Source organism: Schistocerca gregaria, chromosome 7, assembly GCF_023897955.1.
Source record: "Schistocerca gregaria isolate iqSchGreg1 chromosome 7, iqSchGreg1.2, whole genome shotgun sequence".
Taxonomy (NCBI): Eukaryota; Metazoa; Arthropoda; class Insecta; order Orthoptera; family Acrididae; genus Schistocerca; species Schistocerca gregaria.
The window spans coordinates 67,557,900-67,577,767 of record NC_064926.1 but is presented as its reverse complement, the minus strand read 5'-3'; the positions used below and the strand labels follow the sequence as shown (position 1 = coordinate 67,577,767).

General features: G+C 45.7%; 1 pseudogene; it reads left to right on the top strand.

The window, feature by feature from the left end:
• The first annotated feature begins 5,208 nt into the window (after window positions 1-5,208).
• Window positions 5,209-5,326, top strand: LOC126282618 (5S ribosomal RNA; annotated as a pseudogene).
• Window positions 5,327-19,868: the final 14,542 nt, after the last annotated feature.

Sequence of the window (19,868 nt, the reverse complement as noted above, 5' to 3'; positions counted from 1 at the left end):
AACTACTGGCCATGTTACTGTCACTTCTGTTGCTCCTTGCATCGATCGACTTCCTCGCACTTGTCCTCCAGGACTTCGTTTTTCATTTTACATACATCCTTTTTTACTTCTTTATTCATTCTGACTTCAAGGCTCTACCTTATTTGTGCCTTGTTCTCAACCAGTTACTACACAACATATTTCCTCAGTGCTCAGAGTCTATCATTGTGGAGCCGCTTTTCTTCTTCTTTTTGCCATCCCGTTGCTTCAATTGCTGCTTGACGCATGCTCTTTTTAGTTACTTGGTGCATATTCTCCGCCGTTCCTTCTCGGTGCCTCAAGTTGTTTGCTAACGGTAATTTGTAAAGAAACTGTGCAAATTCTTATTTCAGAGTAAGTTTTATTTCATAATATCCACCATACTCATGAGAATATTTTCCTATTCACTGTTTCCATCTCTTACATCTGCATCCACATCGACGTGATTACTCTGCTATTCACAATAAAGTGTCTGGCAGAGGGTTCAATGAACCACCAACAAGCTGTCTCTCTACCGTTCCACTCTCGAACGGCGCGCGAGAAAAACCAGCACTTAAATTTTTCTGTGCGAGCCCTGATTTCTCTTATTTTATGGTGATGATCATTTCTCCCTATGTAGGTGGGTGTTAACAGAATGTTTTCTCAATTGGAGCAGAAAACTGTCGATCGAAATTTCTTGAGAAGATCCCGTCGGAACGAAAAACGCCTTTGTTTTAATGATTGCCACTCCAATTCACGTATCATGTCTGTGGCACTATGTCCCCTATTTTGCAATAATTACATATAATTGTCACCTTTGCGTCTAACAAGAACTGTTCTGACCCACAATCTACATCCCTGTAGATTCTGACATCATTTGTTCTCATGCTGGGATGTTTGTTTAGAAGATGGTTCAAAGCACTATGGGACTTAACACATGAGATCATCAGTCCCGTAGAAGTTAGAACTACTTAAACCTAACTAACCTAAGGACGTCACACACATCCATGCCCGAAGCAGGATTCGAACCTGCCACCGTAGCGGTCGCGCGGTTCCAGATTGTTTAGAACAGTATTGATATTTCTGAAAGTACTCTTGCATGTATATCTGTGGATCTTCCTGTGAGGAAAGAAACCGTTTAAAATCTTCATGTACAATATCTCAGAAATATCAAGTAACCTTTCACCATTGTCATTTACGGTGTCATATCCATATCCTCTTACTACACCATTTAAATCTCCCATAATCTTTTTTTTTCTGGACGCTTATGCTCTCCAGCACACTTGCTAATTTTTTCTAAAAGCTCATCTTTGAGTTTACTGTTCGTGTCCTTTGAAGATGCTTAGGCTCCGACGATGATAATTTCGTGGCTATATTTTGAGATCTCCATTGTCGTAATCATCTCATCGGAGCTGGCAAAACGATCCAACTCCCTCCCTGTAGGAACGGGCAATGTTTCGGATTGATATCCCCTACGCAGATCGCCCTCCCGAGCTTCGGGTTCAGCTCGCCTGAAGAACAAGGACATCAAACATCAGGACAGGATGAAGGGAAGGTGGGACGCCGTGGCGCGCTCTTCGTCTGATACTTTCGCAGTGGCCTGGCCGACTTCGGCGACGCTGCCGCTGGTATAAGCCTCCACTTCACTGACACACGCAAACCGTCTCGCCCGCACCAACAGTTACACGATAAGGCGGTATCTCCTGAGAGCGTCTATCCGAGTCATGCTTATAAACTGCTCATCATCTCAGCCCCCTCAATTTTACAGCTGTTAGTATAGCCTATAATAGTCAAAATATCTTCCCCTGATTTGCACGAGGAAAAAGTTACTAATGAGGCTATACTGATATCTAAGACTGGTAATGACGAGGTAGAAGAGGACTGTTCCTGCACTTCTCCCTTTTTTGTCGCGTTCCTTATGCACTTATAATGACTAGTATCTTCCTTTAAATAGCAAAATTTTTCAGATTTTTCGTTTAGTCTTGCTCTGTATTTGATATTTTAGGAAGAACGGATGAAATCTCACATATTTCGAATTTTTCATTCCGGCTAGCTTTTCGTTTTTTTGCACTTCTTACACGTATTTTGATATTATTTTCAGTTTGTGATAACTTCATTCTGGCTTGTTTATTATTATTTTTGAGGGTTTTGAAAAGCCTATGAATGTACTTTCGATGAAAAGTAAAGAAAACTCAGATGTGTGCACGTCCTCTCAATTTATGTCTACGAGTAGTATCTTGGAATATTTCTGATTGTAACTGGCTTGCTAAAAGGCATTTATGATTTGTTATGCCGGCCGGAGTGGCCGTGCGGTTCTAGCCCCTACAGTCTGGAACCGAGCGACCGCTACGGTCGCAGGTTCGAATCCTGCCTCGGGGCATGGATGTCTGTGATGTCCTTAGGTTAGTTAGGTTTAATTAGTTCTAAGTTCTAGGCGACTGATGACCTCAGAAGTTAAGTCGCATAGCGCTCAGAGCCATTTCAAACCTTTTTCTTTTTTTTTGTTATGGAGTAGTTACTATTATAAACTCTCCTCGAGGCTGAAATTTGCGGCCCTAATTGAAGACCTCGATTGTTAACAAAAAATGGCTGCCAGTTGTAGTAACGTGTGTGTTGTTCGAGAAAAATGACTTTGAGGGACGATTTGTACGAAACCGAGGATGGCGTGTATAACTACAACTCAGACTAAGATCCTGAATGTGTTCCTCTACGCAAATGTGCCTCAAAAATTGTTGCTAATTATATAATTGTGAATAATTATTTAAAAAAGTAAAGAACAGTAAGTTGAGTGCATCACCATAGTGTACACCAATTTACTTGACATTGTAATGGCGGACATCTCAAAGGGCATTTGTTTAATGGCTGTAGTGCAGCGACAGGAAAATTAATTTCATATTGCGCTGAATTATAGTTTAATTTTTGATGTTGATATACTTGCAATAACTGGTCATCTAAATCTTACGTCTTATGAACTGGAACAATTGGGGCCTCCTAAATTTGTATGTTTCACAGTAATGTTTCGTTAATTCACACGTAAACAGTGCTACGGTAATGCTCATACACGTTAACTGCCCTTAGTTTGCAAGTGAACACTGTTAAGTACCCATGGTCGTGTTATTAAGAACAAAATTTTGGATAGAATTTGTGACTTCAAAAGTATATCGCTCTTCTAGAAACGTTTGAAAACAATGAATTACCTAAAAAAATCACAAAGCATGTACTTTGAATATTTTATTTATGAAACTTAACTGAACCTTAATTGATCAACTTCTCAAAACAACCAACCTGTCCCTTAGCATTGCTCACAAACGAGTTCTTCAGTTACGATTTTTATAATTCCAGCAGTGACGAGAGGCGGTTTCAGTCTGCCTATAATGATTTTCTAGGTAGTCAGTAGCACAATATGTCCGCGTCATACGTCTCGCCGCCGCAGAGGAAGTCAAAGAAGGTTACAAACTTTCTTACACTACTCGACATCGCAACGGTGCAATGTTGTTTGGACTATACGATGCAAAGCCGTGTATTTATCGTTATCAGTAAGGACTTCTTAGCCAGATCGAGACCGCTGAAATAGTCGCAACAGAAAGCGACACCGTCCAGTCACGTTAATGCGACCACCTGTGAGATATGGTCCCCAAGGATATCTGCATAGTTGTCTTGGTCCAGTGTGCCTTCCAGAATGACAATATCACACAGGGAAGGCCACGAAAACATCCCCCGTATGGTAACGCTCCCTTCCTCCGGTCTGAATCCTACCGACGATTGTTGCTGCAAGTTTGCTTTCAGACTTTTCACGCTGTGTAAGCCAACGGCCGTTTGTCCAGTGGAGGATGAAACATGATTCATCTCAAAAGGCCACCTGTGACATTCAGTAGACGTCCAGTTACGGCACGGTGTGCAAATTATAGCCTTCGTAGCCGATGAACAGCATAAAGCATTGGTTCACGAACCAGGTACGTGCTGCAGGAACACTCGCTGAATGCTCGCTTAAAACACAGCCCCTTGGTACATCTGGGAGGTCAGATGCTCAACAGTTACACGTCTATTCGTTCTTACGCATCTCCGCAGCCGTCGTTGATCGCAGTCACGTACAGCCCGCGGTCCATCACAGTTGCCTCCGCTCCGATTCTGGATAGCGCTATTTTGTCACCCACGGTATACCGGGTGATCAAAAAGTCACTACAAATTTGAAAACGTAATAAACCACGGAATAATGTAGATAGAGAGGTAAAAATTGACACACATGTTTGGAATGACATGGGGTTTTATTAGAAACAGGCGCTCCACTCCATATTGGTAGACGCGTGAGAGATGTCTTGCGCGCGTCGTTTGGTGATGATCGTGTGCTCAGCCGCCACTTTCGTCATGCTTGGCCTCCCAGGTCCCGAGACCTCAGTCCGTGCGATTATTGGCTTGGGGGTTACCTGAAGTCGCAAGTGTATCGTGATCGACCGACATCTCTAGGGATGCGGAAAGACAACATCCCGACGCCAGTGCCTCACCATAACTCCGGACATGCTTTACAGTGCTGTTCACTACATTATTCCTCGACTACAACTATTGTTGAGGAATGATGGTGGACATATTGAGCATTTCCTGTAAAGAACATCATCTTTGGTTTGTCTTACTTTGTTTTGCTAATTATTGCTATTCTGATCAGATGAATCGCCATCTGTCGGACATTTTCTGAAATTTTGTATTTTTTTGATTCTAATAAAACCGCATGTCATTCCAAGCATGTGTGGCAATTTGCACCTCTCTATCTACATTATTCCGTGATTCATTCAGTTTTCAAATTTATACTGACTTTTTGATCACCCGATACTTTAACCACAGTGGCACGCGAACAGATTATAAAGTTAGCTGTATCGCAAATGCTTCCACTCTTGGCCCGATAGCGAGCGATCATGCCGTTTTGGTTGTCAGATAAATCGCTCCATTTCCGAATTGCGGCAACGACTCCACTGCTATCCGCGTCCCCCAGACACACCTTATATACCCTCCACTGCTAGTCATCCCAGCTGCAGTCTGTGAGTGGTTACTGCACGTTAACGTCAGGCGGTGGTCACGTTAATGTGACTGGAGCGTGTTAAGTATGATAGTAGCCTCGTAGCGCTCGTCGACTTCTGTTACCTGTTTGCTTCGGCCTGTTAGCTCTATGGTCATGTAAAGGCATTGCTTCAGGTGTTCCACTTCGCTGTAGTTCCAGCTGCCAACGGCCTTGCCGCAGTGGTAACACCGGTTCCAGTCAGATCACCGAAGTTAAGCGCTGTCGGGCTGGGCTAGCACTTGGATGGGTGACCATCCGGTGTGTCCAGGGGTGCTGGCAAGCGGGGTGCACTCAGTCCTTTGCAGACAAAACTGAGGAGATAGTTGATTGAGAAGCAGCGGCTTCGGTTTCGAAAACTGACAACGACCGGGAGAGCGGTGTGCTGACCACATGAACCTCCATATCCGCATCCAGTGATGCCTGTGGGCTGAGAAAGACACGGCGGCCGGTCGGTACCGTTGGTCCTTCATAACCTGTTGGGACGGAATTTAGTTTAGTTGAATATACACTACTGGCCATTAAAATTGCTACAGACGCGAAATTTAATCGACAGGAAGAAGGTGCTGTGATATGCAAACGATTAGCTTTTCAGAGCATTCACACAAGTTTGGTGCCGGTGGCGACACCTACAACGTGCTGACATGAGGAAAGTTTCCAACCGATTTCTCATACACAAACAGCAGTTGACCGGTGTTGCCTGGTGAAACGTTGTTGTGATGCCTCGTGCAATGAGGAGAAATGCGTACCATCACGTTTCCGACTTTGATAAAGGTCGGATTGTGGCCTATCGCGATTACGGTTTATCGTATCGCGACATTGCTGCTCCCGTGGGTCGAGATCCAACGACTGTTAGCAGAATATGGAATCGGTGGGTTCAGAAGGGTAATACGTAACGCCGTGCTGGATTCCAACGGCCTCGTATCACTAGCAGTCGAGATGACAGGCATCTTATCCGCATGGCTGTAACGGATAGTGCAGCCACGTCTCGATCCCTGAGTCAACAGATGGGGACGTTTGCAAAACAACAACTATCTGCACGAATAGTTCGACGACGTTTGCAGCAGCATGGACTATCAGCTCGGAGACTATGGCTACGGTTACCCTTGACGCTGCATCACAGACTGGAGCGCCTGCGATGGTGTACTCAACGACGAACCTGGGTGCATGAATAGCAAAACGTCATTTTTTCGGATGAATGCAGGTTCTGTTTACAGCATCAAGAAGGTCGCTTCCGTATTTGGCGACATTGCGGTGAACGCACGCTGGAAGCGTGCATTTGTCATCGCCATACTGGCGTATCACCCGGCGTGATGGTATGGGGTGCCGTTAGTTGCGCTTCTCGGTCACTTCTTGTTCGCATTGACGGCACTTTCAACAGTGGACGTTACATTTCAGATGTGTTGCGATCCCTGCGAAACCCTACATTTCACAGGATAATGCAAGACCACGTGTTGCATGTCCTGTACGGGCCTTTCTGGATACAGAAAATGTTTGACTGCTGCCCTGGCCAGGACATTCTCCAGATCTCTCACCAATTTAAAACGTCTGGTCAATGGTGGCCGAGCAACTGCCTCGTCACAATACGCCAGTCACTACTCTTGATGAACTGAGGTATCGTGTTGAAGCTGTATGGGCTTCTGTACCTGTGCACGCCATCCAAGCACTGTTTGACTCAATGCCCAGGCGCATCAAGGCCGTTATTACAGCCATAGGTGGTTGTTCTGGGTACTGATTTCTCAGGATCTATGCACCCAAATTGCTTGAAAATGTAATAACATGTCAGTTCTAGTACAATATATTTGTCCAATGAATACCCGTTTATCATCTGCATTTCTTCTTGGTGTAGCAATTTTAATGGCCAGTAGTGTAGTTCCAGTTACAGCGGGAATGCTGCAACACCTGTCTAACAAAGTACTACGAGACTCGACTGTCTTCACTGACTAATTGTGAAACATATACGTTTACGATTCCGGCACGTTGTGCCCTGACTGAATACGCAGTGTGACGCGACGCAGTCTGGCAGTGTCTTGCGCGTCCTTCGTCAGCTCTCCAGAGCCGCACGTGCGTAGATCGGCACCAGCGCGTGCCGAAGGGGGGATCGCCGAACTGCTCGGCCGTATTTTAAATTCAGGCGGCGCGGCTGCGGCACCCGCGTCCCCAGGGACGAGGAAAGGCGGCTACGGGGGCGGAGGGGAGCCGAGGTGTCGCAGTCCTCACTTAGGCGTGCATTATGTTCACAAATCACTGCCGCCAACAACTTTATTTTCACTCTCCGCTGGGAATCAGTCCCCCTGACATGTGAACAGAGGGGTGGACCTCTGCTCGAGGCGATATTGTGAGCGGAATGACAGCTGTCATCTTTGAGAGAGAAAACGTGTTACGGTTGATCTCAGACGACTGTTCTCCGAGCTGCTTTACTTCTCGCAATTCTGATGTTCTACCCCTGAGGTTTTGTAGCTTCACTGGCTGCGGTAGCGAGACGGAGAATGCAAGGCCACTCGCTAAGCATGTCCGCTATGTCCTTAACATTAAATGTAGCAAGTCGTTTATCAGTTTCTTCGGCAGCGGGAGTTGATAGATTCGTCCAATCAGTTATTTAAGAAGCGCAGAAACATACCCTACCTGATTCGAACATTTATTAATAGAAATTAATCCGCCCCTGGTAGCTGAGTAGTCAGCGCGACGGACTGTCAATCGTAAGGTACTGGGTTCGATTCCCGGAAGGGTCGGAGATTTTCTCCGCTCAGGGAGTGGATTTTGTGTTGTCCTAATCATCATCATTTCATCCCCACTGACGCGCAAGTCGCCGAAGTGGCGTCAAATCGAAAGACTTGCACCAGGCGAGCGGTCTACCCGACGGGAGGCCCTCCTCATTATTACATTGGAGATTAATACGGGATCTGTCCACTCTTCGCCTTTATGACGATTTGACCTCTGCTGGGGACACTTCCAAAGATGTGTCTGTAATGTCTGGACTCCATTCTTCCTCAACAGCCGAATCCACAGAGGCAGTAAAGTTGGACGCTGATGCATGGAGTGACATCGATGTTATAACTCATCCCAAAGATGGGCAGAGCATTTCAGGGATACTATTGTTCACAAACCATTGCCCCATAGATTCTGCGTTACGACAGGGTGAATTGTCGTGCTGATACAATCATCGGCTCCGAAATGTTCCTCTGCTGCGCACACTACAAAATTATGTAAAATCTGTTCCTGTTCTTATGCATTTGGCACTTTTTCAGCGCAATGAGGTTACCACACACTAACCACAGAAAACACTCCCCACAATGTAACACCACACCCAAGTATTCCGCTGTTGCCATTACCCATGATCGCAGGTAATGTTCTCTAGGCATTCGCCACACCCAAATCACTGCATCGGATTGTCACATGCTGTAGCGTACTGCAAATCACTCGTTTGCAGTTATCCACCGTTCAGTGGCGTCGCTCTGTACGCCCCCTGAAGCCCTGCTTGGCATTCACTAGAGGAATGTGTGGCTTATAAGGAGCTGCTTCACCACTGTACACCACTCTCTTCTGCAACGTACGCACTGTTATTAACATAGAGGTACAAATGATGGCGCTCTGCCACTAACGAGTGATTCCTTCTGCTGATTTCGTGTGACTTTTTACATCGCCTTCTGCTGGGATATTGCTGCGCGGTGTGGGATCCTTACCAGGTAGTATTGACGGAGGACATCGAAAAAGTGGAAAGAAGGGCAACTCGTTTCGTGTTATCGCGCAATAGGAGTGAGAGTGTCACTGATATGATACACGAGTTGGGTTGGCAGTCACTGAAACAAAGGCGGTTTTCTATGCTGCGAGATCTATTTACGAAATTTCAATCACCAACTTCCTCTTCCGAATGCGAAAGTATTTTTTTGACATCCACCTATGTAGTGAGAAGTAATCATCATAATAAAGTAACCGAAATCGGAGCTCGAACGGAAAGATTTACGTGTTCCTTTTTCCCAAGCGCCATCCGAGAGTGTAATGGTAGAGAAGTAGTATGAAAATGGTTCGATGAACCCTCTGCCAGGCACTTAAGTGTGAATTGCACAGTAACCATATAAATGTAGATGAATGCTCGACGGTCCGTGTCCGCCAGCACATGAGGTCTTCATAGTCTTGGTTTCCTGTCGCTGCCCCTCTCGTTTCCATTTCACAGTCACATCATAAACAGTCGACCTATGCAGCTTTATATGGGTTGAAATATTCTGCTGCATTTGTTACTCACACGACGTCGAATGACTGCTCCACGTTCGAAGTCACTGAATACTGCTCCCTACCAATTCTGTTGTTAGAGCGTCTGTTCAAAATGGTTCAAATGGCTCTAAGCACTATGGGACTTAACGTCTGAGGTCATCAGTCCCCTAGAACCTACAACTACTTAAACCTAACTAACCTAAGGACATCACAAACATCCATGTTCGAGGCAGGATTGGAACTTGCGACCGTAGCGGTCGCGCGGTTCCAGAATGTAGCGCCTAGAACCGCTCGGCCACCCCAGTACCGACAACACAATACTCCCGACCTCCTTTTATATCGCGCCATCTCTCACGACATATTATGGTATATTCCACATTGCGTTGAAGTGTCCGGATACCATTGATTAGATAGTGAAGTAGTGCTCAACTACAGCAGTCATTTGTGCAGTATTACGACTTAGTTAATAATAGTGCATCGCTTTGTACGACGAAGCAAATAAGAGCCCTAAAGCCAGACATACCTGACTTTCTTCTCTGCGAATGCAACTGGTATTTAATTTATAACACCTGCTAAGATATATATATATATATATATATATATATATATATATATATATATATATATATATATGTGTGTGTGTGTGTGTGTGTGTGTGTATTTGCAGAAAAAAGTAATGGAGGTGTATCTGAAGTAAATGCAGAAAATGATAGGGCTGGCAGAGTGGACCATAACAATCATATTTCACATAGCAGCCCATGTCCGCATCTCATAGATTACAACGCTAGGTGTCGTTGATCAGTGTTGAGCGCCGGCGGAAAGGTAGGCACACAACATGCCATCTGAACTGTCATAGTAGGAAGCCTGCAGGTCGACGATTTTAATGTATTTGTGACATCAAGGAAAAGAGACATCGAGCTGATGTTTTTGGACCTTTACTTGCAGACGCTGTAGTCGATATGGTTACGGCTTTCTAGGCTATGGGTTTTCCACCTCTTACGGGCCCGCCGGCCGCGGTGGTCTCGCGGTTCTAGGCGCTCAGTCCGGAACCGTGCGACTGCTACGGTCGCAGGTTCGAATCCTGCCTCGGGAATGGATGTGTGTGATGTCCTTAGGTTAGTTAGGTTTAAGTAGTTCTAAGGTCTAGGGGATTGATGACGTCAGTTGTTAAGTCCCATAGTGCTTAGAGCCATTTGAATCATTTTTTTCTTACGGGCCGTGAACACGTTGCATTGGGCTGTGCAAATGCCTGTTTGATAGATCTCGCATAGACGACAGTACCTGTGCCCACTGCGGAGTCTGGTTCGTCCTGACATCGAAAGGAAATGCTCTTGTGCTTCTTACTGTGTGGAGCGGACAGGAAATAGAGCGCTGTTCTTAGGAGGAAAGGACACATATGCACTGTGCTTACAGGGCGGAGGATGGAGTGCTGACGCTGCCCAACGATTGTACGTTCGGCGGTTTCTGAATCGTCGAGAGCCAGATCCACGCACATTTGCTGCCACCCACACGTCCATACGACAGACAGGGTCACTTGAGGTACGTTTTCCACTGGCCCGTTGTGCATTTAAAGCCTACTTCGAGACCCGGTCATTTTGTGTTAAAGGCGCGAAAGCCTGACATACGCGTTCGTCAACGCACAGTGTGTACACCAGGGCTTGAATAGGAGGCGTTAGCACTGCTGGAAAACACTCCGTTATAAGGTCGAGGCGTGTGCACGTGAGATGGGTGAAAGACATGCAACAATTTGGCGTGTGTAGCATGAAGATGCTTTGTACACTTACCCCTACAGCACTTTCACGCCCTTAACCAAGACGATTTTCCACGTCGAATTGAATTCTGCCAGTGATTTTTGCAATGGCGTGCAATTCCACCCGACTTCCTGAACTGTGTACTTTTTACGGATGAAGCATCGTTTACATGAGAGAGTATATTTAAAGACCACAATTAACACGTGTTGGTACGGAAAAATGAGCTCGTTTTAAATCTGGATTCGCAGGACAGAGTGGATCAGGTTGTGGAAAGGGGTAAGGTCAATTCCTGTTATTTATACAAGAACACACAACTTTATTGCTCGAACCAATGTACAGTTTTCACTTTAAAACAACAAAGATCAATTCACGGCTGAGGGCCCAAGGAACTTCTCCAGTACAAGTTTAAATGACTCCTTTTAACAAACAAGGATTTAGAGTAACGGCTGAAGGCCTTACTTAAGAAAAATTTCAATATCTTCTGAGCTAAAGGCCGATATAATATTTCAGATCAGCTGAGGAAATTCTTTAGAAGCCAATCATTTACAATTTTCGGCTAAAGGCCATATTAAGGAAAATTCAAATAAATTCTTCGGCTGAAAGCTCATTACTTTTTTTTTACATAATAAAAGAGAGGCTTTAAAGATAAGCTTTTACACAGTACAACAAAAACATTTTAAGAAAACTTGAAGTATCTTGTCGGCTGAAGGCGCAAACAACTACTCAAGAATAATTAAAGACCACCTTAAGATAAACACAGAACACGGCTGAAGGCCGATTCAAGATAATTAAAGTGAAACCTTACAGACAAGGATTTACATATTAAAGCCACAGATTCTGAAACAAACACGGCTGAAGGCCTAATCTTAATATAGTTGTCATGAAGTCGGCTGAAGATCATATACTAAACATAAAACGGACAATATTAATACATAGGTGAAGGCCTGCCACAGTACCTGCTAGCAAATAAAATGACAAACACAAACAACAAACAGTGGTGAAAAGAAGTGTTCCAAGGGTCGGCGTGGGGAGGAAACTCCAACAAAAGTTTAGTTGAGACAGACAGCCAAGAGTAACATTAAACAATCGGGTGGCAACACGACCTAGGGACGGCTGAAGAACCAACCAACAACCTAATCAATTCCATCTGTCGCAACCGACCAACTGCCTACTCCAGTCCGCAGACAGCATTCATGTGCTCAGTGGAAATCACAGAAGCTGCACACAGTTCCACGTAAACACACTTGCACAAGAACTCAAACAATCGTAAAAGCAATCACTGTGGAACAACAAGAACGAATCAGTTCGACACACAGAGAGTTTCTACAAGCGGTCGGCTACCAGATACTCGTCGTCCGATGAGACGACCGACCGAACGACCAACCCAGGTCGTTTCCACTGAAGGTACGTGTGTCGGCAACGGTCGGGCGAGTCTTGGCTGTCCGAAGCTGAATGCAGCTCCAACCCGACTCATCTCCATGTCCGTTCGGAAATCGGAGACACGGCGACCCGGGCACATTGGCTCGGACCCATCCCTGCAGAGGTAACTCTTGCCCATTGGACACGACATCTCTGCACAAGGAAGTAACCGACCCACGTCCGGCACGATGACCAAGTGACGAGGCCCAGAAACGGTCAAAAAGATCCAATACACGTCGCCCGATGAGACGACCATCCGAACGACCAACCAACGGTCCTCCCGCTCCAATCTCCTATCTCCTTCAGTCGGACAGTTCATGTGTGTCGCCAGCGCTCGGCGAGCACTGGCGCTCCGTCGCTGACTCACTGCTGCTACGTCCCGACTTCACTGCTGCTGCGTCCCGACTGTTCTCCCAACTTAACTCCAAACACACGACGACGCGGAAATACTATCGGTCGCTCCAGAGATGGTACGACAGTGTACTTATCGATAAGCGCTGCTGCTGCCACTCACGGGCAGGTAAGGCAGGAAGTTAGTGACCCAAGTGAACTGAATAACAAAAGGAGGCGGCAGTACCGTAAGAGAAGATGACAAACAATAAACGGCATGAACACGACCCGCGCGCGGCTCTTCTTTCTCTTTGTTCGAGGACACCAAGATCATTTCGCTGCCAACACTTGGGCTGGCTTGATAGGTGATAATCTGGTCGGTCCATGCGTGTTCCCCCGGGGACTGAACGCAAACAGACACTTAATGATTTACGAGAAACTCTGTCAGAGTTGTTGGAACATGTTCCACTCAACGTGCGACAGCAAATTTGGTCCCAAAACGATGGTGCACCGGCGCACTTGGTGTGAATGCATTTGGACGATACCTGGTGCAAATGGCTTTGAGCACTATGGGACTTAACATCTTAGGTCATCAGTCCCCTAGAACTTAGAACTACTTAAAACTAACTAACCTAAGGACATCACACAACACCCAGCCATCACAAGGCAGAGAAAATCCCTGACTCCGCCGGGAATCGAACCCGGGAACCCGGGCGTGGGAAGCGAGAACGCTACCGCACGACCACGAGATGCGGGCGACGATACCTGCTCAGGACGCGGTGGGCCGTTGGCATGGCCCATTGATTTTCCCTTCTACGTCCACCTGATACCTGTTGTCTATGAAACACCCACTGAGACTGACGAAGAGCTGACAGCGCGCATTATGGCAACCTCCGACGCAATTTTGACTTTGCCAAGAGTGTTTCAAAGAATGCACGGCGTTCATTCAAGCAAAAGTGGGCCATTTCGAACACTTTTCGTAACCATTTTTAGATAAAGGCTATAAAACTTCATCCCAACTTCTCATTTACTCTGATGCCTTAAATTCATTAAAAACCTTGCCCTGCGGACCAGTTAATATGATGACTCGGATGGTATGTTGATGTCTATCCGTATGGCGGCGCGCGACGCTATTCAACGACGCCTATGGCGGTACGCTAATGGGTGCGGACATGGTTTGCTATTTGAAATACGCTTATTGTGATCAACTCTTCCAGCCCTCTCATTTTCTACATTAACTTCAGTTCGACAGGAGTGTATCAAAGAATTTTTCCATTACACAACACGATCGAAATGATATCACGAGGATGATAGCGAAACAACGGTATCAGAATAATTCAAGTACATCTCAAAATTACCGTCGTTTGCAAAGCTCTAACTTTCCTAAGAGTACTTGATATTGATTCTTAGCTTTAATTATTGGAGTATTGTTGATCCTTAAATCTGATTGATAAAAAAAATGTTAATTAAATGGACACCCTAGCAGCAAACAGGCGTTGATATACTTCATTGGGGACATGTTGAAAATGTGTGCCCCGACTGGGACTCGAACCCGGGATCTCCTCCTTACATGGCAGACGCTCTACCCACTTTTTTTAAAAAATCTCATTTTGTTCGCTTTCGTTCGTTGCATCTGCTCGGGGCGGACGTCGAAATACACTCGATTCAGTTCGTGGTTGATCCATTAACTCAGTTATTTTATTACAGAGGGCAGCTAACCCTCTGACCGAACATGCTGAGTTACCGTGCCGGCTCTATCTGAGCCACAGAGGACACCGAGAATAGTGCGTCTGCAGGGACTTATCCCTTGTACGCTCCCCGTGAGACCCACATTCCCAACACGTCCACACCACTACATTCGCAGCGCGCCTAATAAATGTTTGCCCATCATATTCATTACTCGTGGCAGATTAATCTACCAAGTCCCGTACGAGTTCGGGCATAGCGTGTGCCTTCGCCCAAGGAGGTCAATGACCGGGAAGCCATATTGTAACTATATATGACAGTAGTATCTGTTCCCGAAAGAACAGTTCCCTTTGATGAGCATGCAGCTTTGCTAGAAATGAAATGATAATTAAATAGACACCCTAGCTTCAAACAGGCGTTGATATACTTCATTGGGGACATGTTGAAAATGTGTGCCCGACCGGGACTCGAACCCAGGATGTCCTGCTTAAGTGACAGACGGTCTATCCAGTATAACAACGCAAACATATATTAGGCGCACTACGAATGTAGTGGTGTGGACATGCTGGGAATGTGGGTCTCACGGGGAACGTGCAAGGGATAAGTCACTGCAGGCGCACTATCCTCTGTGCCCTCGGTGGCTCACATGGATAGAGCGTCTGCCATGTAAGCAGGATATCCCGGGTTCGATTCCCGGTCGGGACACACACATCTTCAACATGTCCCCAATGAAGTATATCAACGCCTGTTTGCAGCTAGGGTATCCATTTAATTATCATTTCACTTCTAGCAAAGCTGCATGGTCATCTACGGTAACTGTTCTTTCGGGAACAGATACTACCGTCATATATAGATAAAAGAAATAGTCGTTATCCATATGCAAACACATCACGCAAGTTTTTTTTAAATTTTATATACATTAATAATGTTTGTTTGTTTGAAATTATTTGCTACGCTTAGCTTATGTTTCTGAACGACACCATATTGAACACGTGCTGTTACTTGTGACCATATCCTAATAAACGTGCCAACCACCTTCATCATGTGCTTGATCGTTCCTCCCTTTTTCTGTACCCACACCACAATCTGACTGCGTACAGCGCCACATTTTCACTTGGTGGCAAAGAGTTGGCCTATTATTTTTCAGCATACTTCGCGACCATACCGATTAAGGAACACAGCAACGATGTTTCAGCGCCCTGCGATGCATGCAGACTGCACTGCAGCTCTCGGAACACCGCCAGTTTAATTATAACCACCTGGCACTAGATTGACTGATAAAATAACGCTTTTCTCCTGAGTACCAAATGTGGAATTCATGATATTCTGCTATAGCTTCCTCAAATAAAGATCTCTTGCATCTCACAGTTTGTTCCGAGTTCTCAGATTATTCTGAACGTTATTCTGAACATTATTCTGAACCACTTTCCAGCGAGGAAAACATGTTACTTTTTAACATGACTTCATGGACGTCTGTGACCGTTTTGACAAAGGGCAAAACTAATTTTCAGGATTTTTGACTATCATATCACCTACACTGACTGTCAATGCCACCACGTCGTAGTGAGGTGGATGGAGATGGAGAAACGTTTAGGGTTGTGGGCAGATAACGCCGAAATATTGGGATCTTGTGCTGTAGCTATAGAATGGGTGCGTCTCCTCCATTTTACCCACACGAATGTGGCAGAAACTCATCTGTAATCTGCGTCTTATCGAAAACCTCTCAGCACTCAGCTGGCGTAACCTCTTTATCAGTCATCCTTATGTACAAAAACGAACCTGTGTTTCTGACAAACTGTCAACACCATCCATGCTCTCCTTATCCGCCGGTAGTTGTGGCCGAGCGGTTCTAGGCGCCTCACTCCGGAACCGCACGACTGCAGCGGTCGCAGTTTCGAATGCTGCGTCGGGCATGGATGTGTGTGATGTCCTTTGGTTACTTAGGTTTAAGTATTTCTAAGTTCTAGGTTGCAAGTGCTACTCTGAGATGAAGAGGTTAGCACAGGAAAGGAATTTGTGGCGGGCCGCATCAAACCAGTCAGTAGACTGATGACAAAAAAAAAAAGTTCTAGGGGACTGATGACCTCAGATGTTAAGTCCCATAGTGCTCAGAGCCATTTTTTCTCCTTATCCCTATTTACTTGTGTTCTTCCCTTCACGTCATCTGCTTATCTCATCCACCTATTAATCGCACTTCTCCGGATCAGTCACCTTTTCCCCAGATTTCATACCTTCTGTACTGCTGCCACATTTTTGTTATACATAATTCGAGCATATAGTGAGTGAAGCCTGGGCCCAGATCAATTTATGTCCACAAATCAGCATCAGTTTAGAAATCATAGCTTCTAACAAACTCCTTTTGTCCTTTTCTCACACAATATTCTGAAAATAATGGAAGAAGGTGCAAGAGATAGGTTCCTTATTTATTGATTTCCGGAAAGCATTTGACACAGTACTACACTGTAGACTGTTGAGAAAGGGTCAGAGGATACGGAATAGATTCTGAGATAGGTGCATAGCTCCAAGACTTTTTAAATAATTGAACCGAGCACGTTGTCCCCGATGGCGAATATTCATCACGGACAAAGGTATGGCCAGGAGTGAGGCAAAGAAGTATGATAAGACCTCTCTCATTGTCTACATATACAGGGTGTATCATTATTAATGGCTTAAACGCATACAGCTTAAAGTAAACGATACTGGAAGCAAAAAAGTCTCAGTAAATACTGGGTCGAACATGCATACATTAAGAGCTACGAGCAATTGTTCATCTTCGATACTGTGAAGCAAACCTCTTCTACTACAAGACCTTTTCTTTCCATATTTTGGGAAATGTGGACCAAAGGAAGAAAAAAATGTCCAGTAAACATTTGCTCTAAAGTGCATACTTTAAAAGTTATGAGCAATTGTTTGTTAGAAGTGTTGTGTTTCCTAGTAGCGAAGATGAGCACGTGCTTATAGCTCTTAAGGTATGTATTTTAGAGCACACGTATACTGGAAATTTTTTTCTTGTTTTGTCCACATTACTATTTCCCAAAATGGAAAGCCAAGAGCTTGCAGTAGAAGAGATTTGCTTCACAGTATCGAAGATGAACAATTGCTCGTAGCTCTTAATGTATGCATTTTTGACCTTATGTTTACTGAGATTTTTTTGCTTCTAGTATAGTGTACTTTCAGCTATATGCAATTAGGCCATTAATTAAGATACACCCTTTATAAACCATCTAACGGATACACTGAGTAGCAATTTACGACCTTTTGTTTATGATGCTTCAGTTTATGGACAGTGGCGTCTTATATGACTGTCGGAGGACACGAAATGATTTGGATACAATTTCTATTTGGTGTTGTTGTTGGCAGCTTCCTCTAAATGTGACTAAATGTAAATTAATACTTATGAGCAGGAAAAACAGGCCTATAATGTTTGAATACAGAGTTAGTGGTGTGCTGATTCAAGTCGATTAAATATCTGGGCATAACTTTGGAAAGTGACATGATATGGAACCAACACGTAAGGTCGGTTGTGCGGAAGGAGAAAGATCGGTTTTTTGGGAGAATTGTAGGAACGTCTAGCTCATTTATAAAGGAGAACACCCACAGAGCACTTGTGGTGCGACCTAGTCTTCAGTGTGTGGTCGGATTATCTGTAAACACCGAAGTAATTCAGAGGTGCGCTCCCTGAATTAAAATGAGAACCCTTGGGCGAAGACTGAGATAGTTCAGAGAACCAGCTTCTGCGACACACTGTTCAACAATCCCGCTGCCACCAACATACATCTCGCGTAGGGACCAAGAAGACAAGATAAGAGAAATCACGGCTCGCAGGGAAGCATACAGATTGTTTTTTTTATCCGCGGCTTCATTTGCAGGTGAAACGGGAAAGTGAATGACTAGACTGATACAGGGTAACCACGGCCATTCACCGTATGGTGGTTTGCAGAGTATCTATGTAAATGTAGAACGTTAACCCCCTTGCAACGTTTCTCCACTTCACCCATTTTCTTGACCACTCTTTCGTTCTTTCCGATGGCTTGAATTTTTTCTGAGAGTCACCACTTGAAGGAGACACTTCGCTTCCAAACAACTTGCCGCATACATCATATCGTCTGACTGCTTTGTCAAGAAAATTATACTAGAGTTGGCTAGAGTAACCAGCTTCTCACGCCTACCAAAGCCAATAACATAACACGGTTTCTTAAAAGCCTCGACGTCAACGCCTCAGTGTCGTTACGGTTCTGTGGACGCCTACTGTTTCCATCAGCAGACGTTAGCGCTTCGCAGCTAAAAGCTGATGACAGCGCTGCAAGCTCCCAGGGATTTTCTTATGCCGTCTCGACTACATCCGTAGTCGCTGCATGTTACGTAACTGCCATGCTCCCCGTCGACCAGACATAAGCCTGGATCACTCAGAGTAAGAGCCTAAATCTGCTAGGTGGTGCGTTAGCCTGTTGGTTATCAGGGAGTTGGAACGACTGCGCAAGCCGAAGTGTCAGTTACTGTAGGCTCCAAGACATGCTGCAAATTCTGTAGTGGGAAAATATTCACTTCAAGCACAGCTTTCAGAACGTCTAAGAGATATCGCAGAATATAAGGTTGACTTTTATCTACATCCACCAGTTTTACAGATAACCCCGTTTTCGCTCCACTGTGGAGACGTCTGTGGTAGGCCTACATAAAGGCACCTTGAGATCATCTTCCACTCGGGACCTAGTGTGGTCGCTGTTGCGGTGAGGCCCCGCCTTCCGCGTCGTGACGTCACTTGCCGCCACGACTCCCGAACGGTCAGTCAGAGGTAGCATTCAGAGAGCCCTACAAGGACTATAACGCCAAAGCTTGCGAAGCTCCTTGAAGGGAAGCAGGCGACCAGTCGACGGAGCCTGCTTGGGGACCGCGGCGCGAGCCAGCAGGTAAGCTTACGACCAATCTTACTCCGTGTAAGATGGGCTTTACGGCGAAACTTGGTGGGTGAGACACCACAGGGGATTAAGGCACGACGGTCCGGCAAGACGGCGTCCCCGGGTGACCCCGGCAGTCGTTATCGCCGCCGCGCGCCGCCCCCGGGAGGCAGTAAACTGGGGCAGCCGCCGCGGACCCCGGCTTATCTGGCGGCCAGCATTAGCATGCAAATCTGGCGAGATGCTAATGCGAGATGTCGCGGCCCCCCATTTGCATTTTCATGGCTTTTTGAACGGCGGAGGCGGCCCGCGCCGTCATTTGTCACAGGGGTCGCGATAACACGTGCTCCTGCGGCCGCTGGCGCCTTCCCAGCACCGGCAGTCTCACACCCTGCTGCTCCAGCGTCTGGGACCATGTGGAGCCCCCATACCTCCCATCCGGCATTTCTCTGTCGAGTTTTGCATCTAACCGGCCCGATAACGTAAAGGTCATTATTTCAGTCATTCCGCATCTAGATCTACGTACACACT